A 16502-nucleotide genomic window follows, 5' to 3' on the forward strand; every position below is an offset into this window, starting at 1 on the left:
GACGTTTTCGGTACTTAGAAGACTTCTGTTGATTTCGGTACTTAGAAAAATTCTGTCTATTTCGGTACTTAGAAAATTTCTAACGTTTTCGGTACTTAGAAAAATTCAGACGATTTCGGTACTTAGAAAAATTCCGACGATTTCGATACTTAGAAAAATTCTGGTGATTTCGGAACTTAGAAATATTGTGTTGATTTCGGTACTTAGAAAAATTCTGCCGATTTCGGTACTTAGAAAATTCTGACGATTTCGGTACTTGGAAAATTTCTGACCTTTTCGGTACTTAGAAATTTTCTGACCTTTTCGGTACTCAGAAAACATTCCGACGATTTCGGTAGTTAGAAAATTCTGACGATTTCGGTTCTTGGAAAATTTCTGTCGATTTCGGTACTTCGAAAAATGCTGCCGATTTCGGTTCTTAGAAAATTCTGACGATTTCTGTTCTTGGAAAATTTCTGACCTTTTCGGTACTTAGAAAATTTCTGACCTTTACGGTACTTAGAAAAATTCTGACGATTTCGGTACTTAGAAAACAATCAGAAGTTTTTGGTACTAAAAAAATTTCTGTCGTTTTCGGTACTTAGAAAAATTCTGATGATTTCGGTACTTAGAAAAATTCTGTTGATTTCGGTACTTAGAAAATTTCTGACCTTTTCGGTACTTAGAAAATATCTGACGTTTTCGGTACTTAGAAAAATTCTGTCGATTTCGGTACTTAGAAAACATTAAGAAGTCTTCGGTACTTAAAAAATTTCTGACGTTTCGGTACTTAGAAATATTCTGATGATTTCGGTACTTAGAAAACAATCAGAAGTTTTTGGTACTAAGAAAATTTCTGTCGTTTTCGGTACTTAGAAAAATTCTGATGATTTCGGTACTTAGAAAAATTCTGTTGATTTCGGTACTTAGAAAACATTAAGAAGTCTTCGGTACTTAGAAATTTTCTGACGTTTTCGGTACTTAGAAAAATTCTTACGATTTCGATACTTATTAAACATTCAGAAGTTTTCGGTACTTAGAAAAATTCCGCCGATTTCGGTACTTAGAAAACTTCTGTTGATTTCGGTACTTAGAAAAATTCTGTCTATTTCGGTACTTAGAAAATTTCTGACGTTTTCGGTACTTAGAAAAATTCTGATGATTTCGGTACTTAGAAAATTTCTGACCTTTTCGGTATTTAGAAAATTTCTGACCTTTTCGGTACTTAGAAAATATCTGACGTTTTCGGTACTTAGAAAAATTCTGCCGATTTCGGTGCTTAGAAAACTATCAGAAGTTTTCGATACTTAGATAATTTCTGACGTTTCCGTTACTTAGAAAAATTCTGCCGATTTCGGTACTTAGAAAATTTCTGTCGATTTGGGTACTTCGAAAAATTCTGACGATTTCGGTACTTAGAAAATTCTGACGATTTCGGTTCTTGGAAAATTTCTGACCTTTTCGGTACTTCGAAAATTTCTGACCTTTTCGGTGCTTAGAAAAATTTTGACGAATTCGGTACTTAGAAAACATTCAGAAGTTATCGATACTGAGAAATTTTCTGCCTTTTTCGGTACTTAGGAAAATTCCGCCGATTTCGGTACTTAGAAAAATTCTAATGATTTCGGTACTTAGAAAAATTCTGACGATTTCGGTACTTAGAAAATTTCTGACCTTTTTGGTACTTGGAAAATTTCTGACCTTTACGGTACTTGGAAAATTTCTGACCTTTTCGGTACTTAGAAAATTTCTGACCTTTACGGTACTTAGAAAAATTCTGACGATTTCGGTACTTAGAAAACAATCAGAAGTTTTTGGTACTAAAAAAATTTCTGTCGTTTTCGGTACTTAGAAAAATTCTGATGATTTCGGTACTTAGAAAAATTCTGTTGATTTCGGTACTTAGAAAATTTCTGACCTTTTCGGTACTTAGAAAATATCTGACGTTTTCGGTACTTAGAAAAATTCTTACGATTTCGATACTTATTAAACATTCAGAAGTTTTCGGTACTTAGAAAAATTCTGCCGATTTCGGTACTTAGAAAAATTCTGTCTATTTCGGTACTTAGAAAAGACTCGGAAGTTTTCGGTGCTTAGAAAACAATCAGAAGTTTTCGGTACTTAGATAATTTCTGACGTTTCCGTTACTTAGAAAAATTCTGCCGATTTCGGTACTTAGAAAATTTCTGTCGTTTTCGGTACTTCGAAAAATTCTGCCGATTTCGGTACTTAGAAAATTCTGACGATTTCGGTTCTTGGAAAATTTCTGACCTTTTCGGTACTTAGAAAATTTCTGACCTTTTCGGTACTTAGAAAAATTCTGACGAATTCGGTACTTAGAAAACATTCTGAAGTTATCGATACTTAGAAAATTTCTGACTTTTTCGGTACTTAGGAAAATTCTGCCGATTTCGGTACTTAGATAAATTCTAATGATTTCGGTACTTAGAAAAATTCTGACGATTTCGGTACTTAGAAAATTTCCGACCTTTTCGGTACTTGGAAAATTTCTGACCTTTTCGGTACTTAGAAAATTTCTGACCTTTACGGTACTTAGAAAAATTCTGACGATTTCGGTACTTAGAAAACAATCAGAAGTTTTTGGTACTAAGAAAATTTCTGACCTTTTCGGTACTTAGAAAATATCTGACGTTTTCGGTACTTAGAAAAATTCTGTCGATTTCGGTACTTAGAAAACATTCAGAAGTCTTCGGTACTTAGAAAATTTCGGACGTTTTCGGTACTTAGAAAAATTCTTACGATTTCGATACTTATTAAACATCCAGAAGTTTTCGGTACTTAGAAAAATTCTGCCGATTTCGGTACTTAGAAAAATTCTGTTGATTTCGGTACTTAGAAAAATTCTGTCGATTTCGGTACTTAGAATAATTCTGTCGATTTCGGTACTTAGAAAATTTCTGTTGATTTCGGAACTTAGAAAAATTCTGTTGATTTTGGTACTTTGAAAAATTCTGATAATTTCGGTACTTTATTTCGGTACTTTATAATCTCGGTACTGTTACTTTAGTGAAGAGTACTTTATTTTAATTGTATGTTTGTTTAGCTTCACGGAGTGCAAATTCATTTATAGTGAAGAGTCGGCTAGGCATCTTAAGGAGTATAATATTGAGTAATAATCTATATTTTTGTATGTTTCCATTGATTTATCTTCTAATTAAATAATACAAAGAATAAACCAAAGAAAAAATAGTTTTACTTTGAATAAATTGAAATTAAAAAAAAAAAAGGTTTTCAGCTCTTTTCAAAAGGTGTCCTGTAGCGCCGCCCACTTTTAAAAACTATGCTTTTTGACTGTACTTTCAGTGAGTTCTATCATTTAATAACAATTAAATAACAACAATATTTGTTGCTAAAAATGCACATGACACAGATTCAAATTTGAAGCAATAAAATAATAATCCTTGCCTAAGTTAATTTAATAAATAAAATGAAAATCTCCAATGAATGGAAAAAGACGGTCACCCTCCCAAATACTGACCGCGCCCGATGATGCGCTTCGGTGATCCTTAAGTCCAAGCTTTATATATACTTTACTAAAGTTTTACACTTATTGAATTAAAAAGTTACATTAAATAAGATCTATTCCAAGCATTTAATCAATAATTTCTTTCTATTTATTCAAAATTAAATAATGCTAAAAATATCGAGTCAAGAATGCGTGATGTCAAAGCGCCCCCCCCTGCCCCAAAAAGCTTTGCAATGAAAGCGATGGCGGAACGCGTTTATTGCCAACACTAAAGTGTTTTATAAGCAAACCCCGATTTTTTTTTAAATATTGTGTGTACGAAATAAAAAGTTTTTTTTACTTACTTGTGCAAGAAAGGAACTGCATTTTGAAATCAAAATTATTCAAAGGCCCCCAAAACTCCACAAAAGCGTCAATGTTCGAAATTCGCACACACGATCAAATACTGTTCGAAATTCGCACACACGATCAAATACCGTTCGAAATTCGCACACACGATCAAATACCGTTCGAAATTCGCACACACGATCAAATATTGTCTTTTAAAATAAAAAAAAATTTTACTTAATGATTCGAAAGACTCGATTCAAAGTACGAAATTCGCACACACGATCAAATAAGGTCTTAAAAAAAATTTTTTTTAAAGGTTTTAAAGCTTGAATGAAGCTTTACAAACCTTCCAGTCAGAGGACGAGTCTCAATAGATCGCAGTATGGTAGCTGCTCTACTACGTACAACACCCAGACTAGTACCTAAGTCGTCTACAGACGATTTGGCACCCGTGCATCACACCCACAGGGTTGGGCTCGGAGCCGAGAGCGCGCGGTCTAGGCGCCCCCTAGAGTGCTCCAAATCGAACAGGCCTCGTCGCCGGGGTATTCCGCCCGCAAGGGGCGGTAGTACGCCCCGGCTAACTTTGCCCATCGACGCGACGGATGCGAATGGTATCGTTGCAGTGACTAGACGGGATTCTGAGTTAGAGGCCTTCAGTCATTATCCCACAGATGGTATCTTCGTACCACTGTTCATTCGACCACATCATGTACCAAATGTACCCACACATGTACCAAATGTACCCACACTTTTCCACAAAGGCGAGCCCTCGCCCTTGTCGAGACGAGAGCGTTGCGTTTCTTGAGACACGCTCACTGTGCCTCACATGTATAGTCCAGCACAAAGTTCATGTTCCAAGCGAAAGATTTTTCTCCCAGGCGGTGGCCGTCGACGTCCGCATCCCCGGCCTCTCGCCGAGGAAATTTAAATTTGAACAGAAAACGCATATCGGCCTTTTCGGCCTCGCTCGGGCTTCGTCTCAGACTTCCCGTCGCCGGACTTAGAAGAATTTCCACAATTTTCGAGACTTAGAAAAATTTCGGAAAAAATTGGACTTTGAAGAAAAAACACTCTAAAACTAATTAAAAAAAATGTAACTAAAAATTATTATTACATAATTATAATTAAAAATATTATTTATATACATTTATCATATTATATAAATTTCATATTAAAATAATTAAAAAAAAATAACATAAAATTATTATTATATAATTATATTATCAAATTTATATTATATAACTATTATTAAAAATTATATTTTTATACATTATATTATATACATTTTTCATTATAATATTTTAAAATTTAACTATTATTATACATTTTTTAAAACCAATTTTGATAATAAACACATTGTTGCGAACAACATTATATTTATATTATAATATAAAGTTTCTTCATAAGTACAATGTCAATAAATAATGTTTTTAGGCAACAATGTTACGATATTTGAAGTGTTTGCGTCTGGTCTAACAGATCTTTCGAGTTTCTTTGCATAAGTGCTTTTAATTGCTTAATTTGCTTTTTTTTATTTAAATTATCTAAATGCAATTTTTTTTAAGAATAATGTCTTTTTCAATAAATATTCAATTAAAAACCAAAAAAAATTTTTTTTTTGAATATTTCGGCAAATGAGTGCCAGCGTAATCGGGAACTTTAAATAATTAAATATAATACAAAATATGAGTGTTGACACGATCTGAGCATCGCACGGTGACCAGAGAGAGCTGTTATACCAGTTTAGACACGTCAAAAAATTTTCCCGTTTTCGAAAGTTAGCGATGAAATTCATTTGCATTAAATTGCATGCTAAAATGTAATATTTAGATAGGGACAGAAGGGAATCTCGTTACCCCATTCTTGCGCATCACTAATTAGTTCAGGAGACATCTGGAATCCTAAAGACATTCATAGTATCTCCCGCCGTTAACAAAATTACACGTCCATGCAATCCAACTAGAGGCGAAACGGAGTCTCGTAACTTTTTTTTAAATTAGCCAATAAATGCAATTTTTTTAGAAGCAAGTGAAAGAAATAATCTCTTTTCATTTAATATATATTAAATTAAAAACTAAAAGAAAAAAAAATTTTTTTCTCGAGATTTTTGGCAAATGAGGGCCAGCGTAGTCGAGAACTTTAAATTATTAAATATAAGACAAACTATACAGATTTCCATGATTTGAGCATCGTTTGGTAACCATAGAGATTCCTTATTAGGTTTTTTCATTCCTTATTATTTTTTCTTTCATTTTTAAAAGCTAAAAATAAGAATCTAAAATTTATTATGATTTAAATAATTGTGTGATATTTGCCTCAAAATAATAAATTTAAAATGAAATGAATGAAGAAAGAAAAAAATTTAGAAATTGTCACACACGATCTCAAAACCGTTTAAAAATATTACTAAGTCTGAAATACCATGAAACAATTCTAAGTACGAAAATCTTCTGAATTTTTCAAAGTCAAAACCGTTTGAAAATATTACTAAGTTTGAAATATCATGAAATATTTCTAAGAACGAAAATCTTCTGAATTTTTCAAAACATTCTGCTGATTTCGGTACTTAGAAAAATTCTGACGATTTCGGTTTTTAGAAAAATTCTGGTGATTTCGGATCTTAGAAAATTTCTGACCTTTTCAGTACTTAGAAAATATCTGACGTTTTCGGTACTTAGAAAAATTCTGTCAATTTCGGTTCTTAGAAAACATTCAGAAGTCTTCGGTACTTAAAACATTTCTGACGTTTTAGGTACTTAGAAAAATTCTTACGATTTCGATACTTATTAAACATTCAGAAGTTTTCGGTACTTAGAAAAATTCTGCCGATTTCGGTACTCAGAAAAATTCTGTCGATTTCGGTACTTAGAAAATTTCTGCCTTTTTCGGTACTTTTAAAAGACTCTGAAGCTTTCGGTACTTAGTAAATTTCTGACGTTCTGCCTTTTTCGGTACTTTGAAAAGACTCAGAAGTTTTCGGTACTTAGAAAATTTCTGATGTTTTCGGTACTTAGAAGAATTCTGATGATTTCGGTACTTAGAAAATTTCTGACCTTTTTGGTATTTAGAAAATTTCAGACGATTTCGGTACTTAGAAAAATTCAGACGATTTCGGTACTTAGAAAACATTAAGAAGTCTTCGGTACTTAGAAAATTTCTGACGTTTTCGGTACTTAGAAAAATTCTTACGATTTCGATACTTATTAAACATTCAGAAGTTTTCGGTACATAGAAAAATTCTGCCGATTTCAGTACTTAGAAAAATTCTGTCTATTTCGGTACTTAGAAAAGACTCGGAAGTTTTCGGTACTTAGAAAATTTCTGACGTTTTCGGTACTTAGAAAAATTCTGATGATTTCGGTACTTAGAAAATTTCTGACCTTTTCGGTATTAAGAAAATTTCAAACGATTTCGGTACTTAGAAAAATTCAGACGATTTCGGTACTTAGAAGAATTCTGGTGATTTCGGTACTTAGAAAAATTCTGCCGATTTCGGTACTTAGAAAATTCTGACGATTTCGGTACTTGGAAAATTTCTGACGATTTCGGTACTTGGAAAATTTCTGACCTTTTCGGTACTTAAAAAATTTCTGACCTTTTCGGTACTTAGAAAAACTCGGACGATTTCGGTACTTAGGAAAATTCTGTCGATTTCGGTACTTAGAAAAATTCTGTTGATTTTGGTACTTAGAAAAATCTGACGATTTCTTTACTTAGAAAAATTCCGACGATTTCGGTGCTTAAAAAACAATCAGAAGTTTTCGGTACTTAGATAATTTCTGACGTTTCCGTTACTTAGAAAAATTCTGACGATTTCGGTACTTAGAAAACAATCAGAAGTTTTTGGTACTAAAAAAATTTCTGTCGTTTTCGGTACTTAGAAAAATTCTGATGATTTCGGTACTTAGAAAAATTCTGTTGATTTCGTTACTTAGAAAATTTCTGACCTTTTCGGTACTTAGAAAATATCTGACGTTTTCGGTACTTAGAAAAATTCTGTCGATTTCGGTACTTAGAAAACATTAAGAAGTCTTCGGTACTTAGAAAAATTCTGCCGATTTCGGTACTTAGAAAAATTCTGTCTATTTCGGTACTTAGAAAAGACTCGGAAGTTTTCGGTACTTAGAAAAATTCTGTCGATTTCGGTACTTAGAAAAATTCTGTTGATTTTGGTACTTAGAAAAATCTGACGATTTCTTTACTTAGAAAAATTCCGACGATTTCGGTGCTTAGAAAACAATCAGAAGTTTTCGGTACTTAGATAATTTCTGACGTTTCCGTTACTTAGAAAAATTCTGCTGATTTCGGTACTTAGAAAAATTCTGTTGATTTCGGTACTTAGAAAATTTCTGTCGTTTTCGGTACTTCGAAAAATTCTGCCGATTTCGGTACTTAGAAAATTCTGACGATTTCGGTTCTTGGAAAATTTCTGACCTTTTCGGTACTTAGAAAATTTCTGACCTTTTCGGTACTTGGAAAAATTCTGACGAATTCGGTACTTAGAAAACATTCTGAAGTTATCGATACTTAGAAAATTTCTGACTTTTTCGGTACTTAGGAAAATTCTGCCGATTTCGGAACTTATAAAAATTCTAATGATTTCGGTACTTAGAAAAATTCTGACGATTGCGGTACTCAGAAAATTTCTGACCTTTTCGGTACTTGGTAAATTTCTGACCTTTTCGGTACTTAGAAAATTTCTGACCTTTACGTTCTTTTTCGGTACTTAGAAAATATCTGACGTTTTCGGTACTTAGAAAAATTCTGTCGATTTCGGTACTTAGAAAACATTCAGAAGTCTTCGGTACTTAGAAAAATTCAGACGATTTCGGTGCTTAGAAAATTTCGGCCTTTTTCGGTATTTAGAAAACATTCAACTTACCTAAAGTTTACTATGTATGCCTATGTCAAATAAAGTGTTCTGAGAAGCTTAAAATGAAGAAATAAGACTTCGAAAATGCTTTAAAAATTCAATGACATCTTTTAATGGTTAACTAACGCAACTCGCGATATCAGACCTTAATATTGACCTATAATTTTTTAGTTGGACCAGGTATTATATTACAGGTTAATAGTGTACCCTACTTCGGGAAATATTTAAAGGTCTATTAGGGGGTACACAGCGTGACCCTAAAGTTTACTATGTATGCTTATGTCACATAAAGTGATCTGAGAAGCTTCAAATGACGAAATAAGCCATCTAAGAAGCTTTAAAAATTCAAAGACATTTTACTATGTTAACTAACGGCACGGTATCGGACCTTAATATTGACCTATTATATTTAAGTAGGACCACATATTATATTACATGGTAATAGTGTACCCTACCACGGGAAATATTTATAGGTCAATTAGGGGGTACACATCGTGACCCTAAAGTTTACTATGTATGCCTATGTCAAATAAAGTGTTCTGAGTAGCTTAAAATGAAGAAATAAGACTTCTAAAATGCTTTAAAAATTCAAAGACATCTTTCAATGGTTAACTAACGCAAGGCGCGATTTCAGACCTTAATATTGACCTATAATTTTTTAGTTGGACCAGGTATTATATTACAGGTTAATAGTGTACCCTACCACGTGAAATATTTATAGGTCTATTAGGGGGTACACAGCGTGACCCTAAAGTTTACTATGTATGCCTATGTGAAATAAAGTGTTCTGAGAAGCTTAAAATGAAGAAATAAGCCTTCCAAAATGTTTTAAAAATTCAAAGACATTTTTCTATGTTAACTAGCGAAACGGTATGGTACCTTAATATTGACCCATAACATTTAAATTGGACCAGGTATTATATTACCGGGCAATAGTGTACCCTACCACAGGAAATAATTATAGGTCAATTAGGGGATACACAGCGTGACCCTAAACTTTACTGTGTATGCCTATGTCAAATAAAGTGTTCTGAGAAGCTTAAAATGAAGAAATAAGACTTCTAAAATGCTTTAAAAATTCAAATACATCTTTCAATTGTTAACTAACGCAAGTATGTACTATGTATGTACTACTTTACTTCGGTACTTCGGTAGTTTTCGGTACTAAGTCCCTCTTCACTGTTAGCCCGATTTCGCACCTTAATATTGATCTATAATATTTAAGTTGGACCACATATTATATTACAGCGTAATAGTGAACCCTACCACAGGAAATAATTATAGGTGAATTAGGGGGTTCACTATGTGTATTTAAAATAGTGCCTTAAAACAAGGAAATACGAAGACTCTTTTCAATGCTAACTAACGGCACTGTATCGGATCTTAATATTGACCTATGAAATTTTAGTTGGACCAGGTATTATATTACAAGGTAATAGTGTGCCCTACCCCTGGAAATAATTATAGGTCAATTAGGGGGTACAGAGCGTGACCCTAAAGATCACTATGCCTATGTCAAATAAAGTGTTCTGAGAAGCTTAAAATGTAGAAATAAGCCTTCTAAAAAGCTTTAAAAATTAAAGGACATTTTTCTATGTTAACTAACGGCACGGTATCGGACCTTAATATTGACCTATAATTTTTAAATTGAACGAGGTAATATATTACAGGGTAATAGTGTAATCTGCCACAGGATATAATTATAGGTCAGTTAGGAGGTACACAGCGTGACCCTAAAGTTTACTATGTATGCCTATGTGAAAAAAAGTGTTCTGAGAAGCTTAAAATGAAGAAATATGCATTCTGAAATGCTTTAAAAATTCAAAGACATCTTTCAATGGTTAACAAGCGCAAGGCGCGATATCAGCCCTTAATATTGTCCAATAATATTTTAGTTGGACCAGGTATTATATTTCAGAGTGATAGGGAACCTTACCACAGGAAATAATTATAGGTCAATTAGGGGGTACACAGCGTGACCCTAAAATTTACTATGTATGCCTATTTCAAATAAAGTGTTCTGAAAAGCTTAAAATGAAGAAATAAGCCTTCTAAAAAGCTTTAAAATTTCAAAGACATTTTTCTATGTTAACTAACGTCACGGTATCGGACCTTAATATTGATCTATAATTTTTAAATTGAACCACGTATTATATTACAGGGCAACAGTGTACCCTACCACAGGAAATAATTATAGGTCAATTAGGGGGTACACAGCGTGACCCTAAAATTTACTATGTATGCCTTCCCTATTGGAAAAAATTTCCAATACCAGTATCAAAATGATACTGGAACCAGTATGAATTATACTGGAACCAGTATCATTATACTGGAAATTCAAAACCCAGTACGAAATCATACCAGAAATTTTAAAACCCAGTATGACCCTATACTGGGAATTTCATAACCAGTATGGCACCATACTGGGAATTTCAAAACCAGTATGGCACCATACTGGACATTTTGATACCGGGTTTGAAACATACTGGGAATTTTAAAACCAGTATGGCACCATACTGGACATTTCAAAACCGATATGAGACTATACTGGAAATTTTGATACCGGGTTTGAGACATACTGGGAATTTTAAAACCTGTATGGCACCATACTGGACATTTCAAAACCGATATGAGAGTATACTAGAAATTTTGATACTGGGTTTGAGACATACTGGAAATTTCAGTATCAGGTTTAAAACATACTGGAAATTTTGAAACTGGTATGCAAACATACTGGAAATTCTAAAATCATTTTTTTAACATACTGGACATTTTCATACCAGTTTTGATAGATACCGGTAATTTAAAAACCAGTACAAAATCATTCAGGAAATATTTAAGTAAATCTTTTTTAGATGTGGATAAATGACATAACTAAAACAATGCAGCTTAAGATAGTTTTTTGTCTTTTTATTGATATTATAATCTGTAAAAGCTATTAAAAAATTGAAACACAATATTATTCCAACTCAGGAATATAGAAAAAAGCATACTTTTTCTTCTACAAAAAATTACAAATATAGAATAAAACAAATAATAAATAAACTTTTTATATCGCTAAAGAGATACAAGATATCTATACACTAGTACAGATAGTGAATATAATATAAATTATGTAACTCATGAATGTCATTTTCATACGAATACGATAGGGAAAAATTTTACGTTGGTAAAAATATACACAGATTTTACAATCAGAATGGTAAAATTAAATAAAATGCAAATGAGGCAAATGAGAGAGGCCAGCAGTTAATGGGATTAAAAACAATCAGAATTATTCAACTAATAAAGTTGAAATGAATATCAAATATAAACAATATAAGCAATGGTGATGGCAGATGAGATATGACATAGATGCGGACAAATTTAACAATCAAAATTATTCACCCTCTATAAAAAAAAAGTTGAAATGAATATCAAATATTCTATCTAGGCAATGGTGAAGGCAGCTCAAAGTTGACTTGGAAGCAGGCAGGCATTACAATTAAAATTATTCAAGTCGTATAATAAAGTTGAATTGAATATCAAATATAAACAATATAAGCAATGGTGAAGACAGATGAGATATGACATAGATGCAGACAAATGTAACAATCAGATTTATTCAACTCGTTCAATAAAGTTGAAATAAATATCAATTATAAACAATGGTGAAGGCAGATGAGATATGACATGGATGCAGACAAACGTAACAATCAAAATTATTCAACTCATATAAAGTTGAAATGAATATCAAATAATAACAATATAAGCAATGGTGAAGGCAGATGAGATATGACATGGATGCAGACAAATTTAGCAATCAAAATTATTCAACTCATATAAAGTTGAAATGAATATCAAATATTCTATCTAGGCAATGGTGAAGGCAGCTCAAAGATGACTCGGAAGCAGGCAGGTATTACAATTAAAATTATTCAAGTCGTATAATAAAGTTGAAATGAATATCAAATATAAACAATGGTGAAGGCAGATGAGATATGACATGGATGCAGACAGACGTAACAATCAAAATTATTCAACTCATATAAAGTTGAAATGAAAATCAAATATTAACAATATAAGCAATGGTGAAGGCAGATGAGATATGACATGGATGCAGAGAAACGTAAAAATCAAAATTATTCAACTCATATAAAGTTGAAATGAATATCAAATATTAACAATATAAACAATGGTGAAGGCAGATGAGATATGACATGGATGCAGACAAATGTAACAATCAGATTTATTCAACTCGTTCAATAAAGTTGAAATAAGTATCAAATATAAACAATGGTGAAGGCAGATGAGATATGACATGGATGCAGAGAAACGTAACAATCAAAATTATTCAACTCATATAAAGTTGAAATGAATACCAAATATTAACAATATAAACAATGGTGAAGGCAGATGAGATATGACATGGATGCAGACAAATGTAACAATCAGATTTATTCAACTCGTTCAATAAAGTTGAAATAAATATCAAATATAAGCAATGGTGAAGACAGATGAGATATGACATGGATGCAGACAGACGTAACAATCAAAATTATTCAACTCATATAAAGTTGAAATGAATATCAAATATTCTATCTAGGCAATGGTGAAGGCAGCTCAAAGTTGACTCGGAAGCAGGCAGGTATTACAATTAAAATTATTCAAGTCGTATAATAAAGTTGAATTGAATATCAAATATAAACAATGGTGAAGGCAGATGTGATATGACATGGATGCAGACAAACGTAACAATCAGATTTATTCAACTCATATAAAGTTGAAATGAATATCAAATATTAACAATATAAGCAATGGGGAAGGCAGATGAGATATGACATAGATGCGCACAAATATAACAATCAAAATTATTCAACTTGTATAATAAAGTTGAAATAAATATTAAATATATACAATGAAGACAGTTGAGATATCACATAGATGCAGACAAGTGTTAACAATCAAAATTATTCAACTCATAAAAAAGTTGAAATGAATATCAAACATATATAATAATACAATTATACAATAAAATATATACAATATCAAGTAATACAAATCAGTTGTATCATGTCTTAATCTTTTTCGTGAAAGTTAGGTATTTCACAAACATACAGAAACGAGTCTACCTCGACAACTGCACAGATGTGCCTGATTTTCTCAACTGGAACGAGAATGGAATGTTCCTTAGGAATCAATTTATGCTCCTTTATATGCCTTGGCATATAAGTTGCAGTTGCTACTTGAACAGGGGCTAGCAGCTCTCGACATAGAATGTGACATTGTAAAATGTTATCAACAGTCATAACAACAAATTTTTCAATCTTCACATATTCACTGCCATAATTGGACTGAAGTTTTACGACAGTGTTGTCAGTCCTTCCTGCTCGTGTATATTCTTCGCTGTGATACATGCGAGAATTAAGGGGGGTCAGGACCCTTTAACGCCTTAAACGATACAATGAAATACGATATTTTCGACACACTGTAACTATCTTTGAATTTATCCTAAAGCTATGAAATTTTTTTTATCATTTACTAGCACTATTATCAATATAATTAAATAGCTAAATTCAAAAAAAATCATTCATAAAAAAAATACAGACTTTTTTTAATATAGTGAAATTTTTTTATTTTCGAAAAAGTGAGTTTCATTGCGCGCAAAGCGTACGAGTCAAATATCATCAAAATAATGTCAAACTAATTTTAAATTAAAGTTATAATTACCCTAAACCTGTGTTACCTAATATTATTTTGATATACATATATTTTAATTTTCTAAAAATTAAAAAAGTTTAAGTTTTTCAAATTTCTATATTTTTGGCACATTACACAATTATTTAAAAAAATTTTAAGAGAGTAATGGTTTTTATAGTAGGTACCAGTTGTAGCAAACCATATCATAAAACTTTTCCTAAAGTTTCGTACAATTCTATCAATTAGTTCTTTGTACGCAGTGCGCACAAGTTCAACATATCACATTTTGAGAAAAATGACTTTAAAGTTAAAAATTTGTTTTTTTCGAATACCACTCAATATATTTTTCTAAAAATGCCTAAATAAATAAAATAAATCATTTTACAATACCTACATACAACTTAAACAGTAATACATTAACTAAATTTGACTTATAAACAAAATAAAGTAACATTTCACAACGACTTGTCACATAACGAGCATCGAGTCAAATAGTAATCAACTTTTCAAACATTAGAAATGATTGATACAAAAACCAAACCAACCTAAATGATAGATTTTTGAGATTTATAAAAATCTAAAAGATGATGTTTTAAAATAAATTTTCAAAAGCAAACAAAAGATTTTCAAATTAGTAACTTTTAAAAAATTGTTTATAAAAATGACCACAAAGTTAAAATTTTGATTATTATAACAATATCCATTTTTATGTTTATCTAGAAATCCTAAGTAACCTCAAAGACATAGATATAAAGGAATAAATTTCTTACATTTTATTATTTTATAATAAAATCAATATAAAAAAAAACATTTAAAAATTAAAAGCCACCAGAAATATACATATCCCCCCCTTCACTTTTTTTCATTCTCTCATTTTCACAAATCTTTTTTTGTCGTTTCACTCTACGAGCTACAATAGACTGTTCACTAGCTCGCTTTTCAGCTTTTGTTACGCGGAGTTTATCTTGAGCATGAAAGTTTTGCTTTGCTTTTTTGTTGATTTGTAGCTCCAACAGTTTCATAATAGACATCAAAGACTTTTTTCCATCGTTAAAAACACAAACACCCATACATGCAGCTATTTCGGCAACATTTTTGCCAGCACTAGCAAATTTAGGGCAAAACTTCCATATGAGTGAGTTCAACGACTCATTTGGGTTTTGGGTCTTACCCCCCAAACATCTTTTCAAAAGAGACGGATGAGACAGATCCTTAAATATTGGCTTTATTGCCTCCATAACAACTTTAGAAACCAGCATTGGGTGCTTATACTCATGCACTTTGTTGTTATGCACAGCTTTATTATAGCTGCACCAACTATTTTCGCCTTTCGGACAAAACCAGTGCATCGGCTCTTTATCCGTGCTGCAAGTATGAGCCCATATGGCCCAAATCGCTGTTCGCATGTTGACTGAGTTATTGCTGTTTTGGCGAATTGCATTGCCATAATAACTTGTAATTCTATTTATTGTTACGTCTGTCAGTCTTCCCCGACCACCTATCGTCTTACCATCTGAAAGCCTTTTTTTGCCATATGAAGTTTTGAGTTTTCGCAAACGAGTGCCCATTCTCTTCTGTATGTGTCCCACACACTCCACTTTGGTTATCGAAACATCTTTTCCATATGGCTTTGCCTCACAAATAGCCTGGAAAGTTTTACAATCACCATCGCCAATGTATGTTTCATACTTGACGTCATATTTTTCTTCAGATCTTTGGAAAATCCTCTTCATGCCGTCAACCTCCATTTTTCCAGAAGAGCCGGCATGATTTTTCTGGCACACTGTTTTATGAGAAGATAGCCACTTATGATATCTCAAGCCAAACTTTGGACCCTTGTACGAAGCACAACCTTTGCAGAATGTCGACATTACTTCTATGTCAACAGCTTTTCCTGTCTCGCCGCCTACCAGGGTACATACGCCTATTAAAGACGTATGACCTCTGGTTTTCCAGGTGCCGTCTCCACTGACGGTTAGACTGTTTGGATTATCTGATAGACACTTTTCCTCGTTAACTGCCTGTTCCATGGATGACAAAGCAACTTCTTTTGATACTTCCAATATTTTAGAATTAATTTTATCATAAGATTTCTGAGTTATGGGCTTGGGCAAGCACATCACAGAACAAAATGTCTGCAGACTTGAAAGT

The sequence above is a fragment of the Parasteatoda tepidariorum genome, chromosome 4, assembly GCF_982258835.1.
Source record: "Parasteatoda tepidariorum strain Cologne lab strain chromosome 4, Ptep-v5.0, whole genome shotgun sequence".
In the NCBI taxonomy this organism is placed as follows: domain Eukaryota; kingdom Metazoa; phylum Arthropoda; class Arachnida; order Araneae; family Theridiidae; genus Parasteatoda; species Parasteatoda tepidariorum.